The sequence below is a fragment of the Euwallacea fornicatus genome, chromosome 1 (genome assembly GCF_040115645.1).
Source record: "Euwallacea fornicatus isolate EFF26 chromosome 1, ASM4011564v1, whole genome shotgun sequence".
NCBI lineage: Eukaryota > Metazoa > Arthropoda > Insecta > Coleoptera > Curculionidae > Euwallacea > Euwallacea fornicatus.
In genome coordinates, this window is record NC_089541.1 from 5,344,557 (window position 1) to 5,367,268 (window position 22,712).

Here is a 22,712-nt window from a genome sequence, read left to right on the forward strand (position 1 = left end):
AAATACTCTATTATGTTCGATTCGTCCTATGGATATTCCCAATTTAAATGCATTGAGTTGGTGTTTGTTGTGAGTAAGGAAATTACTTGCAGATTTAGATATTCAAAACAAGTATTAACTTTTTTGTGTATTTCAATATGGTATTTTTAGTTTTGCTATCTTTACCTATTTGTGTGGGAATCACAAAATACCACTTTAAAAGATTTTTTTTTTAATACAGGTATCCGTGAATTGTAAAATGCTCCACCCTTGTAGAGTGAAGTGTGTTGGGAATTTGCTCTGCTCATATCTTCTAATTGGTAAATTGACTTAATAGTAGTGTTACATCTGAAACTTAGTAAACAAGTTAATAAAACAAAACATTGAACATGCATGTTCAATTAGGTGTACGCAAATATGCTGACAATATAATCACCAAATTTCTACTTAACTCGTTATAAATCGTCATGTAGTTGCCATCAATAAACCCGGAAGTACGCCTTTCGTGCATATACCAAAAAAAGTACTTACTTAAACGTTAATTAAACAAACTTATTAGCGGGCTAAAAACTATTTCGAATGTTCTTGAAAGCACCATAATGACCATTATTCTTCTTATCTTTTAGAATGTATTATATTTCGTCTTTATAGTTATTGTTGGTTGGCATAGCAAGCATTTTCTACGGCAAGGTCTCTATGTAAAACGCTTTTATGATCTACAATAGGAATGCGGTTTATTGCGGCAATTATTTATATTGTTTATCAGAAAATCGTGGGTTCTCTTAAACTTATTGATTCTTGCAGCTTTAGAACGTAAACTGCAGAATTTAGAACAATCCAGTCAGTGTTTAAAAAAATACTTCAAATGGGTAATCATAGATTCGAGGCGCGGCTTTTAATAAAAAATTAGACTTAAAAGTGTTCACTTATGTTTCAACACACCCAGAATTTTATACGGAGAAAAATTGCATTATAGACCTGATTTATGCTGCAACATTACCAATAATAACTCGAGTTTCTGCGAGAAACTTCTATAAATTGTCTTTCCAAAATTACAAATTGAACGTTACATCAATTTGCTCAAACAATTTGAAAAGGTGCAACATTAATTAACTCGATGTTGACTTATCTGAAGCTTTGATAAACTATGAAACTAAAAGAAATGTTGACCATAGATGTCGCCATAGACTGGACAGGAGACTGGCGAGATCTATTGAATAATTACTGCATACTCAAAGAAGTCAGAATTAATGATATAGTTTTCAATGGACGCGTTTTGATCTATGGATTATTGATTTCCTTGTATGTGTTGTTGAATAGTAGTGGTAGTAAAGCGGGAGGCCGAAGCCTTGCGATTAGGCCTTACGGGCCGTTTTCGCTCCCAATCCACTCCCTTATTCCTCGTGTGAGTTCAGTCTCCATAAGGATTCGATAATATTCCATAATACCACTCTATAATCCGATTCCATTCAAGAGTCAAAAGTCTCTCCCGGGGGTGAAATGTGAAAACCCCTACGTCTAAGACGTGTTCAGCTCTTGCACATTCCTGGAAAGTGGTAGATGTGAGGTTTCAGCAACGAAAGTGGATTGTTAATGTCCTTGAGAGTAAATGGCTTTTAATTACTGTGCATTGATTGTGATGCCACCTTGTGTGTGTTCGCACTGTTTCCAAAGGTACCTATTGTGGTTGGCTACCGAAAATGGTTTCTGGTTCGCTGGGAATAAATAATGTTCCTTTGTTTCCATGTCCTTCATCTTAATTTGCTTCTATCCAGCCTCTGTAAGAAATTTTTTAGAAGAATTTAGTATATTTTTGCCTACAAAATCTATGATAAATACTTGTGTGTACAGTAACGATAGTGATACATCGTATACATCGTGATACAACTACACGTTGTGCTTTGATGTACTACAGAGTAAGGAAAAACGGGGAAAAAAGCGGCTAATCAGGTAAGAAAAGAAAATTGCCGCATCTCTGCTTGCAGAACAGTAGCCAGGGCAAGATTTAAGGGGGTGCAAAGTGAGCAATCGACTAGGATATCCCCATATGTCCTCGGAACGAAAACAGAAGCACAGGTTTTATCTTGCACTTAATACATGGGAAAAACTAAGGCATGTTTGTAGAGCACCCAAGGGTCTCAGTAATTCTTTGCCCGGGGCGCCTACAGCTCTAAATCTTGCTCTGAATACAGTAGGAATATTAATTTATAATTTTAACTCAACAACTAATTTAAAGTAACTTGTAATTTTTATTGAAACATTAATTGTATTTTACAGTAGGTATCAATCTTAAATATTTAGGTATGTATTTAGTAAAATTTTAAATATTTTCTTTTTTTGGATGTTGATCTTGTCTTGGACCCAATAGGAGAGTATGACCTTCCCACTAAAACATAGATGCAGAACGTAAAAATGAGAAAATTTTGAAATGCAGCTCAATGCAAGAAAAAGTGAAAATCATTTTTGTTGGATCAACCCTATTGCTCATCGGAGGCATATTATAACGAAATTTTAATGTTGCTTGCGTTTTTGGCCCAATAATAACTGTTGTAGATCATAATTTTTTTTAATCAATTCACCAAATTCATTACAGTATTATTATATGAACGATATATTCTGCGCTGGTAATTATTTGTTTTATTTTAGTTGATGATAAAAAAATCTGATGCATTTAGTGGCAGACTAATTACCAACAGAGTGCATTCCAATTGGAAATTTCTGCGATTCTAAGTAGTATCAATCAATTTTTGAAAATGTAATTGAGTCTTAATTTGATTTAACTCCGTCATAATAAGAGTCTCTAATGTAGATATTAGAAGATAGTCCCATGATTACACATTCACTATAGAAATCAATGTTTTCTTAACTTCTGTGTGACCTAGAACTCTTTGAGGAAATTCTGGCCCGACATAACAATGTTATATATTTTTGAGTCACAGTGTATATACATGAAAAACGACAAATATCCACTTTTAATAGTTGGGGGAAAAACTGTCTTAAACAGTTACACTTTTTTATTCTCATAACATCCTGCATCTGTATAAGATAGTGTATAATTGGTATTGCTTCCTTATGCTGTTTTAAAATAATTCTTTATTTTATCTTTACAAAGATTTAACAAGAAATAAACAGAATGTTGTAGGCATTGAATAAATATTCAGATTTCTGAAGTTTCAATACTTTTTTTAAGACAAAATGCCGGATATTTAAATCACTCCATTTCCTTCGAATGTATCTTTTTTACTGTTCCATATACATACATATGCCCCTTCATTAACCTAAGGAACTGTTGGATTTCAGACAATAATTTACCATAGATTCATCAGGGATTGATTTTCGTTATGTCAAAGAGAATTACTGATGAATCTTTATTACTATTCTGTGTAATTTTGTTCTCGACTTGACCTTAAATTATCAATATCTCTTGCGTTATTATAGGTAATCTAGAACATGGAACAATTTCCCTACTTTCATACATTTTAAGTACGAAGCAACAAAATTTATGCACCATTCTTCATCTATTAATGGAATTTTTATTAGCCCATTGTACAGGCAAAAACAGCAGAGTAATTAATGTATTCAGCAAAACTAAGAAGAGCAATTATAAATAACCATAATTCCTTAGAGTGAGTGCTACCGCGTTTTTTGCAATTACCCACCTGAAAATTATTAAGCCTAATAGTATGAATTAATGAAATATAGTGCTTATATAGCGAGTTTCCCATGAATCATTGTTCTTTTCCAGCGTTTCCCATAGACGGCCATATTTCTTTAAAATTAAAACTTTTAACTGACGCGAACCATGAACGGGGCATACTAATTTTTAATAACTTGGTAATTTTAAAAATTCTTGCACGTATCTTAGTTTAAGTATTTGCTAAAGGAAAGTATGTAAGCTGCAAAACTTGCTTATCAGCATTCATTTTTGTTGAGGAAATTAGGCTTGAAATGAAAAAAAAAACTGCAGCATTTTTTGACATTATAATTCACGATCAAATTTGATGGTTCAACGCAATTTATGCGGTCGCTTGACGTCGGTTGTTCGTCGAAAAACTTCGGCATTAGTAAATTTTTAATTATTTAAAATTCCCATTAAATTTATCGCAAAATTAGATGCATAAAAATAACTCTGATGACCACTTTAACCTTGACTGCAAAATAGTTTAGAATGATAAATTAAACGTTCGAAATATTTTAATATTCGTCTCTAGTCACTTTTTTTGGTCGGATACGTGATGTGTACCCATCAAATTATCAGCTTTCAAAATTAATTTTTCACGTCTATCAGTAATTACTATCTTTTTTGCGGTCAGGTATAGGTCAAGCCATAAACCATTATTTTTTTTGTAGGTATGTCATAGATTTCATGAATTTTTTCGTTAAAGCAGATGCTTGCGTTGCATATAAAGTACCCTTGACCTCAAAACATGTATTAAAGTACAATACAAAATCAAAATAAAGTTCGGTTTCATTTCGCTGATTTAAACAATAGATGGGCACCCAGGCACCGGGCATTTCCTGTTCGCTTAACCTTGACAACTACCAATAATATTATTGATAAATTCGACACATCGCCATTTTTAACTGCCGATTATTATGTCTCCGAAATGTGGGGATATTAGAATTTCAAGCGAAAATGGACGACATATTGCCAGCTTGAGCACAAACGATTAAAATGGAGTTTTGAAGCGAAATGGTCAGTGAACGCGAATGCAAAGAACAAAAACGTGGTCAGCTTTTGTGGCCGAACTTGATGATGGACCAAAATATCTATGCAATTTATAGTTCGAAAAATTAAATCTTAGAGGTTCAATTTGACTTTTTCGATCAGTGGAAAATGTGCTCAAATCGATTTAGTTTTAGGTGCATATGCGTAAATTTGTGGATCTTGAAATTCAAATGCTTCAGGTTTGCATACTTAATTCGAGATTAGTCGCTATACTCCCCGTTAACACAATATCAAAAGAAAATATCTTCAAATAGAGGTAGGTCGATTGGAAGGTACATGTTACATGCAATCTGAGAATTGACTACACGCAACACAAACGTTTCTGTTTGTTGTGTACAAATGGGACATGTACACGTTGGACACCGATGCTTCGTAAACCTGTTTTACGTGTTACCCAATAGTTGAACCTCACTTTTTGGAGTAGGTCTCGTATGGTGGCTTTTCCTGGGTCATTCATCTCTTCTCCAAGGACCAACCAATTCTCTAGGGTCAGCGATAAATTGTCAAAGGTTAATGAAGCCCTCTTGCGAAGCACTTCTGCGGGGGGAATACTATAGACGAGCAAGATAGTTTTTGTGGACACTAAACTATAGTTTTAAAATTTTTTCTAACGCAGTGAATACTCTCGAGTTAAATATTTAAACATTTAGCGTTAATATTCGACGATTTGAGAATCGTAGAACTTTTTACATATGCCCGATGATCTTTTCACTTGATTCATCTAATTAAACAAATATGTATATCTCTTAAATTCTCTGAACTGCATGCGATAATCTAAAATTGAAGGAATTTCGTTCTCTTCTCAGTAATCGCGTATAATTTGGTGTAATTCCCAATAAGTAATCCTCCACTGACATTATTATTCAGTTTAGTGATTAATACTCAATTATTTTTCTAGACTTATTTGTTATCAGAATTCAATCGATCGAAAATAATGTGAAAAATATCTATAATGTGCAATGAAAGAATGTAATGAAAATTCTCAAGTTCTCTACTCAGATCTCCTCAAAATGCGAGAAGAAAAAGTTATTCTCCAATCACAATGTGTTGGTTTTTAGTTCGTTTACTCCACAATTTTTCATGTAAGTATATGTCTTCTGGTTTGATTAGAGGTTTTATTAACCTTGTGGGTGTGTGAGTAATTCATACCAGTAAATCCAACAAATAAGTCTTTTTGGATTAATGATTTTCGGGTTGCATTCCAACATTTTGTGTTCCATGTCCATTGTCGATGTATGTGGGATTTTCCGTCGTAAGCGGAAAAACATTCTTTCAATGATGTTTCTGAACATTTCCAGAAGGGAAAGGTATCTACCAATGTTGTATAAGTTTTCGAAATTTGAGTATCCACATCTCGGCAATTGATTCCGATCTATATGGACAAAGCAATTGACCTCATAAAATATGATCAATTAAATGAATCAAAATCAAATGAGTCATCTAGACGAACTCTACAAAATTGGTAATATATGAGATACGTAGATAGTTGTTTCGCGATTTTGAAAACCGATTCAAATAAACATTTCAGGTCCTCGATTGAGTATTCATGGTTATATAGGATTCAAAAGTCAATTTAAACGAAGAACAACACCTCAAAATTCCGAGTGTTGCTTTGAAAATAATTCCAGTTACTGGGAGTGCATTATTCCTTGCCAAGCCAGACAAAAACATTCAGAACTTCTGAACACAAAGTCTAAACTTTACGAATGGGTTATGGTACGAAGACTTCCTATAAACGGTTTCAACATTGGAAAATCATTAAATAATACTGGGTGTTGCTTTGAAAACAATTCCAAAGGTGGTGGGGATTCAATATTTCAAATCATTCGGAACTTCTAAATATAAAGTCTAAACTTTTAAAATAGCCATGGTATGAGCCATTCGTTCAAAATTTAAGAGCTGAAAAATTATAAAACAATACCGGGTGTTCCGTTGAAAACAATTTGAAAGTCTGAGAAGTAAATGATTCCGGACTTAAGTAGCAAGGGAATGGACATAGATTTTACGTTCTACAGCAATTTTAATTGCAATGCTCTACACCCTTTACCACCTGTCTCCCGTAACTTGTTAACAGATTTAAAGATTAACTCAAGTTTCCCTTTAGAGGGTGTTTTAAGTTTTTGTGAAAGATTTCGATCCTTTTTAAGGCGTTTTAAAGTTTTATGAAAAAAATGACTTGGTCCTCAAAATTTAGAAGGGAATTTTAGTTAAGTTGGCTTTCCCTTTTAAGAATTGTGATTAGTTGTTTTTGAGAACTTTGACGTTTAATTTTGATTTTCCTTCGAGTTTTTCTCAGAAACTCGAAGGTATTTTAGTTTTTTTTTTGTTATAAATTTCGAGGCTTTTGATTCTTATCGATATATTCCTGTGTAGCATTGAGAGGTACGATTCTTGACAAATGAACTTGATTCCAAAGCTTTTATCCCATCCAAAAATAACAAAAATGACTAAAATTACATAGCAGAACTGAAACCTGTTCAAGCATCTCGGATATAATGCCACAAGATAAGCGGGTATCCGCGGTATATAGCGAATGATAGCGAAATAATAGTGGCATTAAAATGTAAATGTCAGCGTAACCGTGAGCCATATTCTAGCGGACAGGGGCACACAGCACCGACAAATGTGCAAATTTCAAGTACTTTTAGTACGAGATCTGAAGCCAAAAAACCACATGACTGTCATAACGCAAGCGCAGCACGAAATAGTCAAATAAGAAAAACAAAACATATTTGTGTCATACTCATATACTGTTAGGTTACAGTCTATAGGCCTAAGTAACAAATTGACACACATCAACACCAAATATTTCAAAAATGTTTTTTTTTTTTTACTTTGCTTTGATTAACTGCTATTAATAGTACTGAATAGTGATGTAAATTTAGACTTACATGTTTTCATTCTTAACGAACCAAAATTGGCTTTATGAATCGTGATTTCGTTAGTTTGCAGGATGGAATTTTGCTCGTCTAAAAAGATTATTGTTGTCACATAATAATTGATGATGTGTTAGTAAGATATGCTCATTTACATACCTTTGTCTGTACATTAAGCAAAGTTTCTTAGGTCCTTCCTTTCTAACTAAGTTTTTTGGGTTCAGGTGGAGATAGAATGTCAATTGTCTGATTGATACATTAATATAGAAATATTTGACCAAGGTAGGCATTCAAAATGAGAGAACGAGTGACATATGTCACGTAAGTAACAATGACAGTTGACATTTGACATAACAAATTATGTTGGGCGGTAATTTACCAAACAAATATAATACAGCAATATAGGAAATATTAATAAAATTTCATAACATTTATATATGTTTAAACAAGAAAAATATTTTTTCGCTGTGCATTATGAGTTCGACACATAAAATCTCCCAAAATTGTTGATAATTACACTAAACCCTGTACTAATCAACACAAATAAGTTGGCAATCTCAAGGCCCCCGCAAAACCATGCGCACAGTAATTTCGTTAACGAAACTCCTTGAAAAGGTAAACTGCAAAATGAACTTTTCTGGCATCTTTTGCTATAGGAGCAGGTGGATTATCACGATGAGAGCGTTACGTGTTATCTGCTCTTTGCATTATAATGTCATTTTCTTTGGAATTGAAGGACCCAATTTTCTAGAGATTTTGAAACCCAGGATCAAGGTGAAACACCGTTCATGAAAATTTATGTTAACATGCACAAGTAAGTTCTATTGATGGGCATTATCTTATAAGCTTTATCAGTGCCTTATATTAAATTTTATTTTGTCCTTGATTTTCTTACAGTTTTGTGCACTTCAAGGCATTTGCATAGATTTTTTGGGTATTTTCTTAATTTGCGTTTCATTAAAATACCGTGTGATCTCGAACCATACAATAAGGTCAGTAAATCACTTAAAAATCATTGTATCTATGCCAAAAAAAAATCATTGTAATTACTTCTATTGCTTTTTATTCAAACGTCTAACCAATTTACCCAGTGGCAATCAAAACAATTTTCTAAATTGTTGGCCTGCAAACGATCATAATATAATATTTCATCAACAATTAAATAAAAAGGCAAGGTAAATGGCTGCGAAAATTGCACGCACGGACTTGGTTGAAAAAAATCTTGCTAATTATTGCGCTAATTAAACGCATTGGTAAATTGAATGCACCCATCGAATTATATTTCAGTATATTATACTTAGTAAGTACTTGGCAATAGCAATCAAAATGTGTTTTGAAACAACGGTAAATGGTCTATTTATTTTAATGGATTTGTATCATATCACGCTTGGAGCAGATAACCTGAATGATAAGTTGGTTTAGGCGTTGCATGAATCGGAAAAAATATAAGAAGTAATGAAATAGTTAATGTGGAAAGAGAAGAACATTTCGTATAAATATTCGTAAAATCAATTAATTATTATCCGACAGCATTTTGCCGTTAGTCCAGCTGTTGCGGGAGGCAATTTCACAGATCAAATTGATATTTTTTGGTAGAATTTGCAACGTGTCATGCTATGGCAAATTGGTTTACATAACAGGGAATTACCCAGAGGTCTGTTTATACAACTTATGGCGTCATTCACCATCAAATAAAGTCAAAGCCAATGCTCTTGGCTGGTGCCATTGAGAGGCCCTAGAACGCTTTATAAGTAGTTTAAATGAAACACATCAATACCTGTTGGTAATATTATGGAAAACACCCATGGTCTCGTTCGAGTAAAATTCAAGCAGACTTAACGAAGGTTAAATCAAAGAAGTACTGTTTTCGATATAGAGGTTGGCAAAATTAAACAATTTTTTCTCATATTTTACGTTTTCTCTCGTATGTCTTCAGTTAAATTTTGAGAAATTTTGCCCACCTATTTTCTTTTGACCTACAACAAAATGTCAAAATCGTCAATAGCTGTCTACAGAGTGTTATGTTTTAGGAACACGTACTATTTTATGTTCTGTGTCCTTTTTTTGCAAATTTCATACCGAATTAAAAATTTTTCATCAGTTCATTAGCTTTTTGGTCTGTTGAAGTGTTTTTGTATCCATCACTGTTTTTTTATAATTGAAAAAAATATCTAGGAATGTAAATTGAAAAAGTCAAATCTACAATTTCTGGCCTGTAATGTATGATGTCATGACTGAGTTTTACCCATTTTAATAATTTTGTTTTGATTTTTGACGTTTCGCATTTTCAAAAATTCGACCCTAAACATACACGAGAAAACCGCACAATATTAGAAAAAGTTTGAAACTTTGCCACCCTGTACATTGAAGATGACGCGTTTTTTTAGTGTTTTTATTAGCATTTTTTTAATGTATCGCGGGGTACTATCGGTCGCTGATATATCTCCATGACGTACCCTGTATGCTCAGTGTCATCAGTCACATTTGGATTGTTTTGATAGGGCAACCTCGTTTTTTGACTAAATAAAAGAAGCTTACTTATCAGTCATTAGTTTGATTTGTGAAAAATTTTTAACGGCAAAAACCCTATTTTGATATCTAGAAATGAATTAATTAAAAATGTATTTTCCCTTAAGGAGCGATGCGCTACAGAGAGCTTCCTTTCCCCAAACCAGTAATTGTTGCCACTAAATATTTCTCGAAAATCGATGTCATGACATGTAACTTAGTTTTTCTGTATTTAGTCGAAAACTTACATTTTCTTATCAAATCCTGTACACCAAAAATCACAGAAACGATGGACAAATCGCAATGAAGAATGTTTAAATTAAAGTTTGACGATGTCAAAGATGCAGTAAAGCAAAAAAAGCTTAGAAAACAAACCTAGCGAAAATTGGGCAAATGCCGAAATTTTGACGAACTGCAACTTCCTGCAGATGGCTTGAACATCACTCAAATGTTCAACGTTTTCCATTTAAAAATTTAACTTTAACCATCCTCACTATGTTCCGTATTCATTTTATGTCCTGGTGGGTAATCACGCATAGTTCGGTCTTTATATCATTTGAAATTAACTCAAACTTGAACTCAAATTAATTAGTGATGCGCAAAATATCAGAAACCCAAACTGAGGAAATTAAGAGCGTAATTTGGTCCTGAATTTCTCCTACAACTAACGTAGGATTGAGGGTTGGTCTGGTGGCATACATGAAATAAACACACAGACCGGCTCGCAAATGGGTTAATAAGCATCTCGGCAGTCTAGGCATAGTCACGGAACGCTGTTTAGTCTCTTCAAAGTAATTGTTCGTTGACCTGTTTATAGATTAGTCTAATAAGCTTGCAAGGAAACTGTTCTGCGTGTTTTAAACAATGATGGCGCACTTTTTGCGCTTAAATCGCAATGTCGAAAAATCAAGGTTCAGAACCTGGAAAAACCTCTGCAGCTCTATAAATAACAAAAGTACCGAAACGCAGAGATGCTTCCCTTTGTTCGGAAAAACGGCTATTTCAACTGTAAAGCGAGAAATTCGAACCATTGTTATCGAAACACTGTGTCATGTATAGCCTTCTGTATAGAACGGTTAAAAACCGTATAATTAATAAACAACATTTCACTGGATGAGACCTCTAAATTGTTCGTGTGCAGTTGGAAAACACGGCGAATTTAAATTCTTGCCCTTTAACCTTACGGCGAATCCTGCCTACGGTGTCATGAAGGTGCGTAAATAATTTTCGGCTCCTGGTACAAACCTACATTCGCACCATTTAGATTAATTTAATGGAAAGTGGGTTATATGCGACGCAGGTGGCAAGAGGAAGTCGATTATTGGTATTTTGCTGATAAATACGCCATGAAGACGCAATCAGGCCTGATGGTTTATGAGGGGTGAATTTGACCAAAAAACTGGTATAACGTACCTTAACGTACAAGTAACTGTTCTTCAGTAGAAAGCAGATCATTCAAACGCTGAAAATTGGAAAATTAAGAATTAATGTAGTGTTGGTGCCATATTTGGTGCGGCAAGAGCAGCTGGTAAAGGTGCAGCGAGTAGTGTTGAAGTCGTATTGCCCAGCGACTGAGAATTCAATCAACGGCGGTTATGCGAGAGTGGTGAACCAAATCAAAATATATTTTTTTGTTTCAAAACTAACCACCTCAAATATCTTTTTGTTTTATGGAAAATTTGATTTGAGAGGGGACACGAAGTTTCGTATGTGAAAGCACCAAACTAAAGAACAAAATTAAATTCGCCTTCTCAACTCGAAATTTTCCATACAACAAAACGATGTTTGAGGTGGTTCGTTTTGAAATTAAACCCCTGGAACAACTGCGATAGATGGATGTAGTATCATCGACTAAAAGAAAAATCTTTCAGACAGGAATTGGCTTTTACTTGTCTTCCTCTAATTGAACTTCTCAGACTGCTTTCTCAATATATTGTATAGTTGGAATTCCAACAGCATATAGGTACCTAATTCTTCGGAATGATAGATCTTTCTTTAAATTCATGTCTTGCCCTTTAAATAATTATTGAGGTCTAGATTGAAAATAAATTCTTTTAAAACGAATAGAACACATCCAATACCAAGAATTTATTGAGATTTATGAAGTAACTTTCAGAAAATCTATGGATAATTGGACTCTTTTAATAGGGTTAATATGGAAGAAAGCGTAAAGGATTAGGTCAACTTAGAATTAGTATCGATCCAGTCTATTCCGGAAAACATTGCATGCATTTAAGGTATCCTATAATTATTTGAATTACTGACAAACTAATTATTGTGGAAGGTCTCTGTTTTATGAAAAAGAAAGATGGAGAAAGAAGGAAGTTTTCTCAAATGAAAAAGATGAAACTGATGTTTCGCTTCCTTACATGAGACATAATTGTTGTGGGTATAAAAAATTATTTTTGGCAAAATTGCAAAGTATAGAAAAATAAGTGAAAAAACTTTGACAAGTATAAAAACTATAGTTGAAATTACAAGATACTTCCATCATTTCTGGATAGCTTTTTCAGCACGATAGAATAAAGCGGAAAAAGTCTTAAGTCAAAATGAAAAGAAATTTCCTATGGAAATGTGTCCAAAAAAGCCCTTTGGAGATGACATTCAATTATATAGTTTTTCATAATATTTTATGGTAATTACTTCTCAAGAAGGAGCTTGTTTTCTTCCGACAATCAAAAAATATGAATTGGGGGAAGATCTTTAACTTTTAGAAAGGGCCTACCCATCTGTTTTCGTACACTAAAACTTAGAAATATTAAAATAGTATTTAGGAAAAAATATTATATTCGATTGTTGAAATGCATTAATCTTCTTATAGGTATTCCCTATATTAGGCTATACACTTTAAAAGTCAAATAAAAACCTCCTAATCAAAGTAAAAAATCTTTTCTTGGACTAATACATAGTTAATTTTATGGGGTTATTACTAATTTAGATAACAATTCAATTTTTAAAAATCATGTCTTCTAAATGCTCTTTATCAACTTTAGTGCAATTTTGATTTTTAAGTAAAAAATTCTGCATCGCCTAGTATTTTTGCAGTTTCATTTCGAATGCACTTTTCTGTCTCGAGAAATGTCGCCACACCACACCAAACAACATCTTTTGGACTGTAGAGTTTTTTGGTAAACTGTTCGCGAGAATTTCGACTCCAATGACCAACAAGTAAAGATTAAAATAAAAAAATTAATTGTTACAGAACTACTCATTTTGATAATTAATTTAAATTTTAACAAAATTGATAAATTTTTCTTTCGTGGATCAAGATCAAGATGGAGATTTGCTTCGTCGGGTAATGAACAACTTTTAATTTAGAATTCAAAATTGCACTGAACATGAGCGAGCGCATTTAAAAAACATTATTTAAAAAAATTTAATAGTTATCTAAACTTATTATAAACCTCGTAAAATTAGCAATTCAGGGTTTTCATTAAATACACGGCAAAAATTCAGGAAGCTATTCTTTGGATTATACTAATAATATTTTTCCATTGATGATTTTTAAAAAGCCTCTGTTCCGAAAACACAGGGCGAGAAAAGTTTTCGGAAAGCTTTTTAATCTAAAACATCTGTAGAAAATAACTACCTAGGATGAAATACTCATTGTAGGGTCTACCTCGACTGATCCATTTCTTAAGAAATTCTCTTTGTGGTGAAAAAGGATCAGCGTCAGTAACTGGATCTTTCTCTATCAGAGTTAGCACATTCTTTTCTACTTCTAGCATTCTTACAGTTATTGGCCTTCCTGATCTTCCACTTCGTTTTAATGTGCCTGTTTCGCGAAAACGTTAACAAATAATAACAAGTTTGGAAGGTTTGTGGCAAAAAAAAGGTGGGAAACCTGGAAGATTTGAAGAACCTGAGCATTGCTGGGTGTAATCAATAAGAAACGATTCTAATGTTTTTGTAAGACTCCGGCAGTGAATGAAGAGAAGATTAGGAGGTAGTTAGTCTCAATAGTTCTTGTAGATTAAGAAGTTTTACATGTAATATTTAGTAGTAAAATGTTTCTCTTGTCGAAAGTTTTTCTCGCCCTCCATCTTCGGAACAACGAGGCTTTTCAAAAATCGTCAAAACACAAAATATTCTTAGAACACTCCAGGGAATAATCCCCTAAATTTGTACCGTATGTTTAATGGATACCCTGTCTGTTAGTCCGATAAAAGGTATAAAAAATAGGTATAAAGGTTTTTTACTGCGAATAGAAAATTTTTATTTGCAGTTTTAAGTGCACAGGTCAATATGGGGAACCTTATACTTTTAGTAACCTATCATATATTATCGCTTCTTTCACTTGTTACCGAGAGGAAATATCCACCAGAGGGATTAGAATTTACAAAACAATACCATTGATTTTACACAATTATTTTACACAGTATTTAACGCAGAAATTGCAATTTAAATTAGGTGGGGTTACTGTTGCTATCGGCCATGAAGCGCTCTGAAACCACTAATATCTAGGAGACGCCAATGGACAAACACAAGAGAAATCCCTGATAAAATTATGTATATAAATAGCACACTACATCAAAATAGCAATAAAATTAGAAATTGGCGAGAAAAGGGTTAATTCAAGTTAGGTCAGGTGGACATGCATGGAATAATAGGTAATATCAAAATTATAATATGCATGTATTCACGATGTGCTATTCAAGGCGTATGTATCTACAGCGTGCAGAAAGGTTTGGTAAAGCATATCTAACTCAACTGGGTTTCTTGAAATTGTGCAATTTTTCTAATGCATCATCAATGAAAACTGACTGTACTGATAAGGTACACCTCATAATATGGCGCTGCTCCCTTAAAAACGTCCCTTTTAACCCCGACCTAAACTGCATTCGGGTGTCGCATACATGTTCATATATATACGTGGTGATATATTGAAATGAATTATTGCGTGTCAGGTGAAAATTAATGGTCACAATCAGATAGATGCATGCACGCACGAAATGTCACTTTTAGCAACAAAAAATCGGTGGTCGATATTCGGCTCGGGAGCCTTTTTTACGATTTTTTTGATGGGAAGATAACGTCCGTTGGCCGGACTCGTTAATGCACCCAGGAAATTATTATTACTATGGGTTTGGTGCATTTTGTCGATGATGGAACCAGTGGCGTCGTCGTTGCCCTGTTGGGGAAAAATTCCAACTGAAGCATTTGTTATTTTTAAACCGATCGCTATGCCTTATCGATTAATTGGTTACGTAAACTCCAATGTGTTTTGGAAGCCTTTGTTCGTTCATAATCCACTTGGACCGGTTCGTATCCCTTGCATTCATGCAACAATGGCAAAACTATGTTTTTTTTTTGACGTAACATAAGTAAAGCGTAATGCCCCGGCAGATGTTCCCAAGGCTCATAGCGGCGTGTTGGGTTTCTTTTGGATAATTGAAACGCTAAGACCGTTTCGATGTCTTTTTTGTCCTGAAATTAAATGCTCAGCAGTGCACTTTTTCACCAATGCTTCGCGAGCACGTTTTTTGATGTTTAAGACGTACCTAGAAGCATTTGAATATCACAACAAACACTCGAATGTAGCTGGGTACGCGAATGAGATAGTAGGCATACGTGACCAAAATGATGTTTCATACGGTTCGCCATTTGAAATTTATACGAAACTTTTCCTATGGCAAAAAGCATATCTAATATCAAGTATAAATATTCATCGGTGCAATCAAGTTTCGTATTTCAACCATGGGTCTGTGGGCATATCTATTGCGTCGCTCGTGACCTCCAAATATCCTACCAAATTACCACCAATTAGCGACTATCAAAAATTGCACATGCCGACGACCATTTTGGAACCGACAAAACAACCGAATTATGATAATAAAAATTCTAAGAACTCTCCTACTATTAATAGTTAAAAATTTACATTACCAGGGCCATTTGAATTGTTTCAGTACTCATATTGGAAGCGTGACGCCCAATCTACGCAATATAAGGCTAATGTCTTTCAACCTAATAATAAGCAATAACAATGCTCCTAATTGACAATAATTAATTATAAGTGCCCAATAAAAATACTCGCCTCAAACTCGCCACGACCATCCATCAATGGGTCCTCACTTCCTTTTATTGTATGTATTATCCCACGGATTGTGCCAAACTTAATCCATCAATCACCACCATCAGTGCCAACAAAGCATCCAACACTATAGGAGAAGTCTATAGGTTTGACTTCAGAGAAATTCCCCTCGTACTCAACAAACGAAAAAAGGTATGAACCCATCTATTCATCTATTCTAAACTGGTTTGACCTGAACGGGCCAATGAGAAGAGTCCGAACATTTGAAGGCCTTTGGCCATTACAAATTTTCGGCAGCTTGACGGTTCTCATTTGTCGGCCCGGAACCCACAGTTCTATTGGTTCGAATGAAGTTTAGGTTTAGATAGATTGGACACATTAGAAGTAATAGAAAGACGAAGAACCATTTTGCCTTTTAAATGGGTTTTAAAACATGTGTTGGAATCGGTGTTGCTGTATCATGGTACTGTCTTGGTATTTCGCATTGGTGGGAATTGAAGTGGATAGATATACCTAGAGTAGTCACATCGGGTATTTCGACAGGAAACTCGTGAGATCCTTAAGTTTTGAGGGTTGTTAAATGTTGATTTCATTTTGATGTTGATAATCTGCCGTTTCCACGCGCGCATCACAAATTAAGACTACTGAAGACTTTCCTATTCACTTTGAGCATTTAGGTTCATTCATTGAATCCGATATAAGGCGTGGGAAGACATGGAAGGGATATGAACATCGTGATGAAATAAGTGAGTATTGCAAATTAGTAGGCCAATCCGCTCACTACAGATTCTTTGAACAAAAATAATTAGAATTTTCTTATGCGATTTTTTCTTTGATGCTTTATACTCTGTACATAATGTTACAATTGTTAAAAAAAAACTGTTAATAATTTCGACGTTTCTTGACATATTTTAATGAAATTTTGCAGTGATGCACATTTCGGTGAGGTGCACTTTTTCTATAATTTACGTAAGAAAAATTCAAACCAGTGTGGGAAAAATGGAGAGTCACGGACATGTTTTTCCCCCTAACTTTTTTTGCGCACGCCAGTAGCGAAAGTGTTTAACTTTTTAAATTAAATTTTCCTTTATCTTAATTTTTTTCATTCTTGCAAAGTTTTAATTTACTGCTCACTTTAGAAGATACTCCAATATATTGCCTCTTGATGTATTATACAAAAAGAGGGCAATTATATTAAACATTTAATTTAGATTGATTCAGTCCATTTAGTTGGATTATTATTTATCTTCAACTTTCCAAAATTGTTGCCAGTTTTCTTAAATGATTCAATTTGCATAAAATTGAATAAAATCTAGACAAAATATTAAGGAAAAAGGTTTAATTTACTCATAGCTTGATATTTATGATAGCCGTATGATAGTACATCGTATTTTTAAAGGTACGTGACCGATATAAAAGAAAAATCAGTATCATGTATTGAGAGGCAATATGTTGGAATATCTTCTAAAGTGAGCGGCAAATTTTGCAATAATAAAAAAATTAAGACAAAGAAATATATAGTTTACAAAATTGACTGCGTTCACCATTGACGTGCGTAAAAGAATGTTGATGGGGGTGGGCGTGACGTTGACATGACCTCTCGTTTCCCCCGTTCAGGTTTAAAATTTTTTACCCAAATTATAGGAAAAGTTCGCACCATCGAACTATGTATCACCTTAAAATTTCATTAAAATATGACCAGAAACACCGGGCTTATTAACATTTTTTTTTAACTTCAACACTCCGTATACACAGATAAAGCGCCAAAGAAGAAAGTTGCATAAGAAAAAATCTAATTATTTTCGCCCAAGGAATCTGTGGTCAGCGGATTGGCCTACTAATTTGCAACACCTTGCATTTTGGTGTTGGAAAGTAGCGGAGATGAAATCAAAAACTTTTGTTTGGGTGTGGGATTGATTTTCCCTATTCAAAAATTGGTTTTAAATATTTATCTTCATTAGATATGCGGGTCTACAGTAACGAATCACTTCAGTGAAGCGTGCGGTAAAGTCACTTTACTTCACATCGGTGGAAAAGACTGAAGTATGGTTACAAAAACGTTTATCAATGTCAAATATAACCTTCCTTTCGACTGGGAATTTCGCATCCCCACGTGACATGCTTTAAAAATGGAATTCTTTTTCCCTGTTGTCAAGAATATGACTCGATGAAGATTTGTAATCCCATTTCCCCCACCCCTGTGAATGAAGAAAACGTTTATGTTCACGGGAACAAGGGGCCATCTCTATTGTTTCGTTTTTTTGGAACATACGTGTAGCAAATGAATCGCGATTTAAAAACAGATCACAATTTAAAAATCAGCTGAAAAAAAAGTCGCGCTGTTTCGATCAAAATTTCGGATTTATCAATTTTTTCATGGAAATGACTGGAGCTGACTACGCCATCAATTCAATTTTGGTCTGATAGCATCTTGAAAGGGTAGGAATTTCTTTGAAACTATAAGCCTTTAACACGAATCACATAACCTGTTACTCAAAAAAAATAATTAAATGGAATCTCCGGCGTCTTTTTCATACACGGAAAACATAAAACCGTTTTCAAAATAGCATCAAATTGGCCATTAAATTCCTCTTAACTTTTCCCATTTGACCATTTTTTATCTCTTATAGTTCTCAAGATGATATATGGTATCAAGATGGTAAGCGCACGGTATACATATTATATGCATGAATTAAATGGAGTCTGCTAGCCTTGAAATCTTCATTTTTCTCATATCCATCTCCCTTTTGCATATGTTGTCAACAAATAGTGTAGAAAGTGGTATATTAGCAAATATGTTACACGTTATTGCACCTGTTATATATTTGAAGTAGATTGTTCATTCTTTTTGATCATTTTTTGAAATAACGCTTCAACACTAGTAGGGGATGTTGTAACGGTGAAATTGCATATTATTTTCAGTTGGTTTTGACTGAGAATAATGGCAATTCTACCTCTGCAACAACCCTTACTGGCGAGTAAAGCGGTATTCTCAAAAAAGACATACATATTTGGTGGAAATTGAGGATCTGACTGCAAAAAGGCGATGAGTCACTATTTTGCCAAAACTCAGATACGACTTCCTTAGTTTATTACAAAGCTTCAGCAATAGTTTGGAACAAAAAGGGAACGAATATTTAATAAGCCACGAACTCATAAGCACATTCGAGTCATCCCTTTCATAGATTTGATGCGAATAAGTCATCATGACTTATTCCATTCCTGTACCAATTGAAGTATCATCTTTCTCTATTATTTTTATTTTATTTAGCGACGTTTTTCGTTTGGTTATTTTGTAAGAACAACAAAAAAAGAACAAAATTGTTATAATGCTCCGTTACCTCTTAAGGGAGAGAAATTTAAAAGTGACATGCATTTGACTACAGAGTACATACCAAAAGCTGACATGTCAAATTATAACACTTTAGAAAGTGTTTCTGTTGATTTTGCAAACTTCAGATGGTTCAAGCACGAATGACGAAGAAAACTGCTCTGATGATATCACATTGTATTATGTTTTGTGGAATATGATATTCTTCTTTTGAAAGTTTGAAACTTGAGCGGTTCTAAAAGTTTTATACTGAATTATCCCGTCCTTGCATTAGTGATAATTTTTTTGAAAATTTCTGTGTTTTCTTTATGATAAATTAGCAGAATTTTCATTTGTATAGAAAAATAAGATGTATAGGATATTCCATTTTTGGTGAAATTATTAAAAAATCTCGTTTAGAAATAAAGATATTTAAAAGTGGTTTTCGCAATACCGTGCTACATTTTAAAGAAATAAATCAGAGTACAAACAGTTTTTTCATAGGTCTCTTTTTTTCTGTAATACAGAGTAAAATTAAAATTGTTGCATTTTGGGACCCCTTCTGTAATTTTTTTATTTAAAGAGACTTTGTAGTTTTGAAAACGGATTCTCATAAACTTTTTTACATAGAATTCAGTGATAATATAAGATTTTTTATTCATCTAAGTATTCTTGACATGTACGCAGAACTTTTTTTTAATGCACTACCCTGTGTTTGTTTAATCTTTGGCGTTCCCCTTTTAAAGCGCTTTTCAGCAATATACGACACAGTTGGGAAGCATTCAGAAATATACGTAAAATAAAGAAAAAAACATTAATTGCCTATAGTAGAGTTATTTAAATAGATTACACCTCAACCGAAGTTATAATAAAAATAAATGTTTTAAGAAAAATAGAAAATAACTGTAAACTATGTTTACAAAGAAATGGTGAAGTTTTTTAACAATTGCAACAAAATAGAAGTTTTTTGTTATGATCTCATCAAAAATGGGACATCCATACTCTACACGAAAAACAAAAAGATATGTATACAATGTATATTTTGTTTCTTGATTCTCCTAAAAATTAAAAAGAAATGACTCATTCCCTTTTTGCTCCAAAGTCAGCAATTTTAAAGCTCAAATGCATGTCGCTGGCAGTTTGCCTATTTCGGTTCTTTGACTGGATGTCTAAACTTTAACATTTGATTTCTCCTGGATAGTTTTTTTTAGTCTCTGGTTTACCTCCAGAATGTCAATTCTTTCTGATGGTTATTTGAACCTTCGCAATGTTTCTTAGGAAACGCACTTGATCGACCGGTCTGAGGGCGATTTCCAACCCACGGGAATGCACCGCACCGGACGCACTTTTAGTCCGTGGGCAAATGCCACAAAGTCGAACTTCGACGAAGACCAGGTGCAACGGATCGACATCGACAACAAACCCGAAGTAGGCCGCGCATATGCAGACCTGACCTACCCGACACGCTGTTCAGTGCTCAAACCCGTGTAACGCGGTGTAGCCCTAAAACGGGGTCCACGAAGGGCCTTATGTCGTACACTAACTTTTCCATTATTCCGTGATTGTTTATTAATTATTCGTTTGTCGCAAAAGCTGGCGGGGTTTCACTCGGTTTCTGTACAATTTCCATGGGTTTTCCATTGATTTTCTTTCTTAGGGGCTGCAGTATCGATTCGCGACCTCAGACACTTCTTTTGCTCCACTTGTTTTCCCCCCTCGCGACCTACGTGATTTTGCCGGTTTCGGGTGTTTTGTTTCACGGCCGACACCGACGTTAATTGCCCGGTAATGTTTGTTGTTGTTCGCTAAGTTTCGACGTTATTTTGCCACATAATGTGCATGAGGAAATTGAGCTTGGTTAGTCACAGTTTTCTATTTCCCACTAAGGCTTGAAAACCAAAAAGCTAAATTTTACCGTTAAAATTGGACGCAGCGTTTGAACGCAAACCGAAACCTATTCAGCAAAATCGGTTTACGTTTTTAAATGCCGCACGAATTTGAGAGAATTTTCCAGCTTGGGGTGGCACTTGTGTAAGGCGTTCCGAGGGATGACCCATGGGTATTTTTACGGGTTATCTCGGTTATTAGTAGAGATAGAAGGAAACGGTTTTCACGAATATGGCTACTTTCTTGAGAAAACGCTAGATGTTGCAAATCGGCAGATTTTGTGCACCTTGTTAATTCGTTTTCATACGATGTACATGAAAATTGATGATACGAAGGCTACGTCTCAAATACCTTCGAATAGCATTTTTTTCTGAAAATCATAAGAACAACAAAATTTCTAAAAAGTTTTAGAAATAGAAAGAACGGTTCTAAAGAACCATCAAAAAGCATCGTCTTACTTCACTAATAAGTGGGATACCCAGCAAAAACCTCGAAAATGGGACACCTTGTATAGTAGACACTCTGTACAAGGCTTTTCGGTAAATTGTTTTATAAGCACTTGCACTTTTGAACTTAACAAGGGTTTATCTTCGACCGAATTTATTAATGAGGTTTGTTATTTTAAGGTTCGACAATAAATCGAATTTAGTGGTAAACTCGCGTCGGGTATCATTGGTACAACACCCTTTAATCAGCTTGGTATTTCTCATTAATTTGTTAGCTGGACGTACACTTGTCACGCTGAACACTCACAGTCTAAACAATTGGCACAAGCGAGTATGTGCGTTAATCACATGCTAGTAATAAAACTCCTGTGTTATTATTTTAAGTACCCCTTAATGTTTATTTTTCAGAAGAGTGAACATTAACTTAGTTTCTGAAAACAGCAACAAAAGCTGAATGTTTTCAATGGAAATGTATGCAAAAAATTCGTTGCGGGTATAATCGTCATAAAAACTAATATTTTTTATATTGTTCAATGTTTTTCTCGCAACTACTCTCAAATACTCACCTCATGAAGTTCCTTTTTGTCTAGTAATGGCAAAATTTTAATGAGTTTTATTTGGCGGTAATTTTCGAAATATTGTCCAAAAATGTACCTTTGTAACCAAACACTTCAATTTTTTTTTATTACTAGAAATCTAGATAAAGCGATAGGAGATGTTATTTCGGTCACAAATACAAGGACATGCCTTCACTAGCATTTATAGCATACTTTTTAACCCACTGACAGCACGTGTTCGTAACTCGTTTCCAATTAACTACTAAACTATTTGTCGAGATTATTACACGCATATCACATAGACGTTCACATGGATAATTATTATTATACGCGTATCACGCATATCACATAAATGTTCGTAACATACAGTTATACATTTAAAATCTATT

General features: G+C 34.2%; 1 protein-coding gene across 7 annotated transcripts in view; it reads left to right on the forward strand.

Moving 5' to 3' along the window:
• Positions 1 to 22,712, forward strand: part of Eip93F (Ecdysone-induced protein 93F) — an 86,879-nt gene that overhangs the window by 23,024 nt on the left and 41,143 nt on the right. Inside the window, exon 1 of one of the 7 annotated variants that reach the window (XM_066285775.1) lies at positions 20,923 to 21,218. The exons of the other annotated variants lie outside the window; for them this stretch is intronic. The gene's annotated coding sequence lies outside the window, so the exon portion shown is untranslated. Of the gene's footprint in view, positions 1 to 20,922; positions 21,219 to 22,712 lie in introns of those variants that run through there. 7 annotated transcript variants of the gene reach the window in all.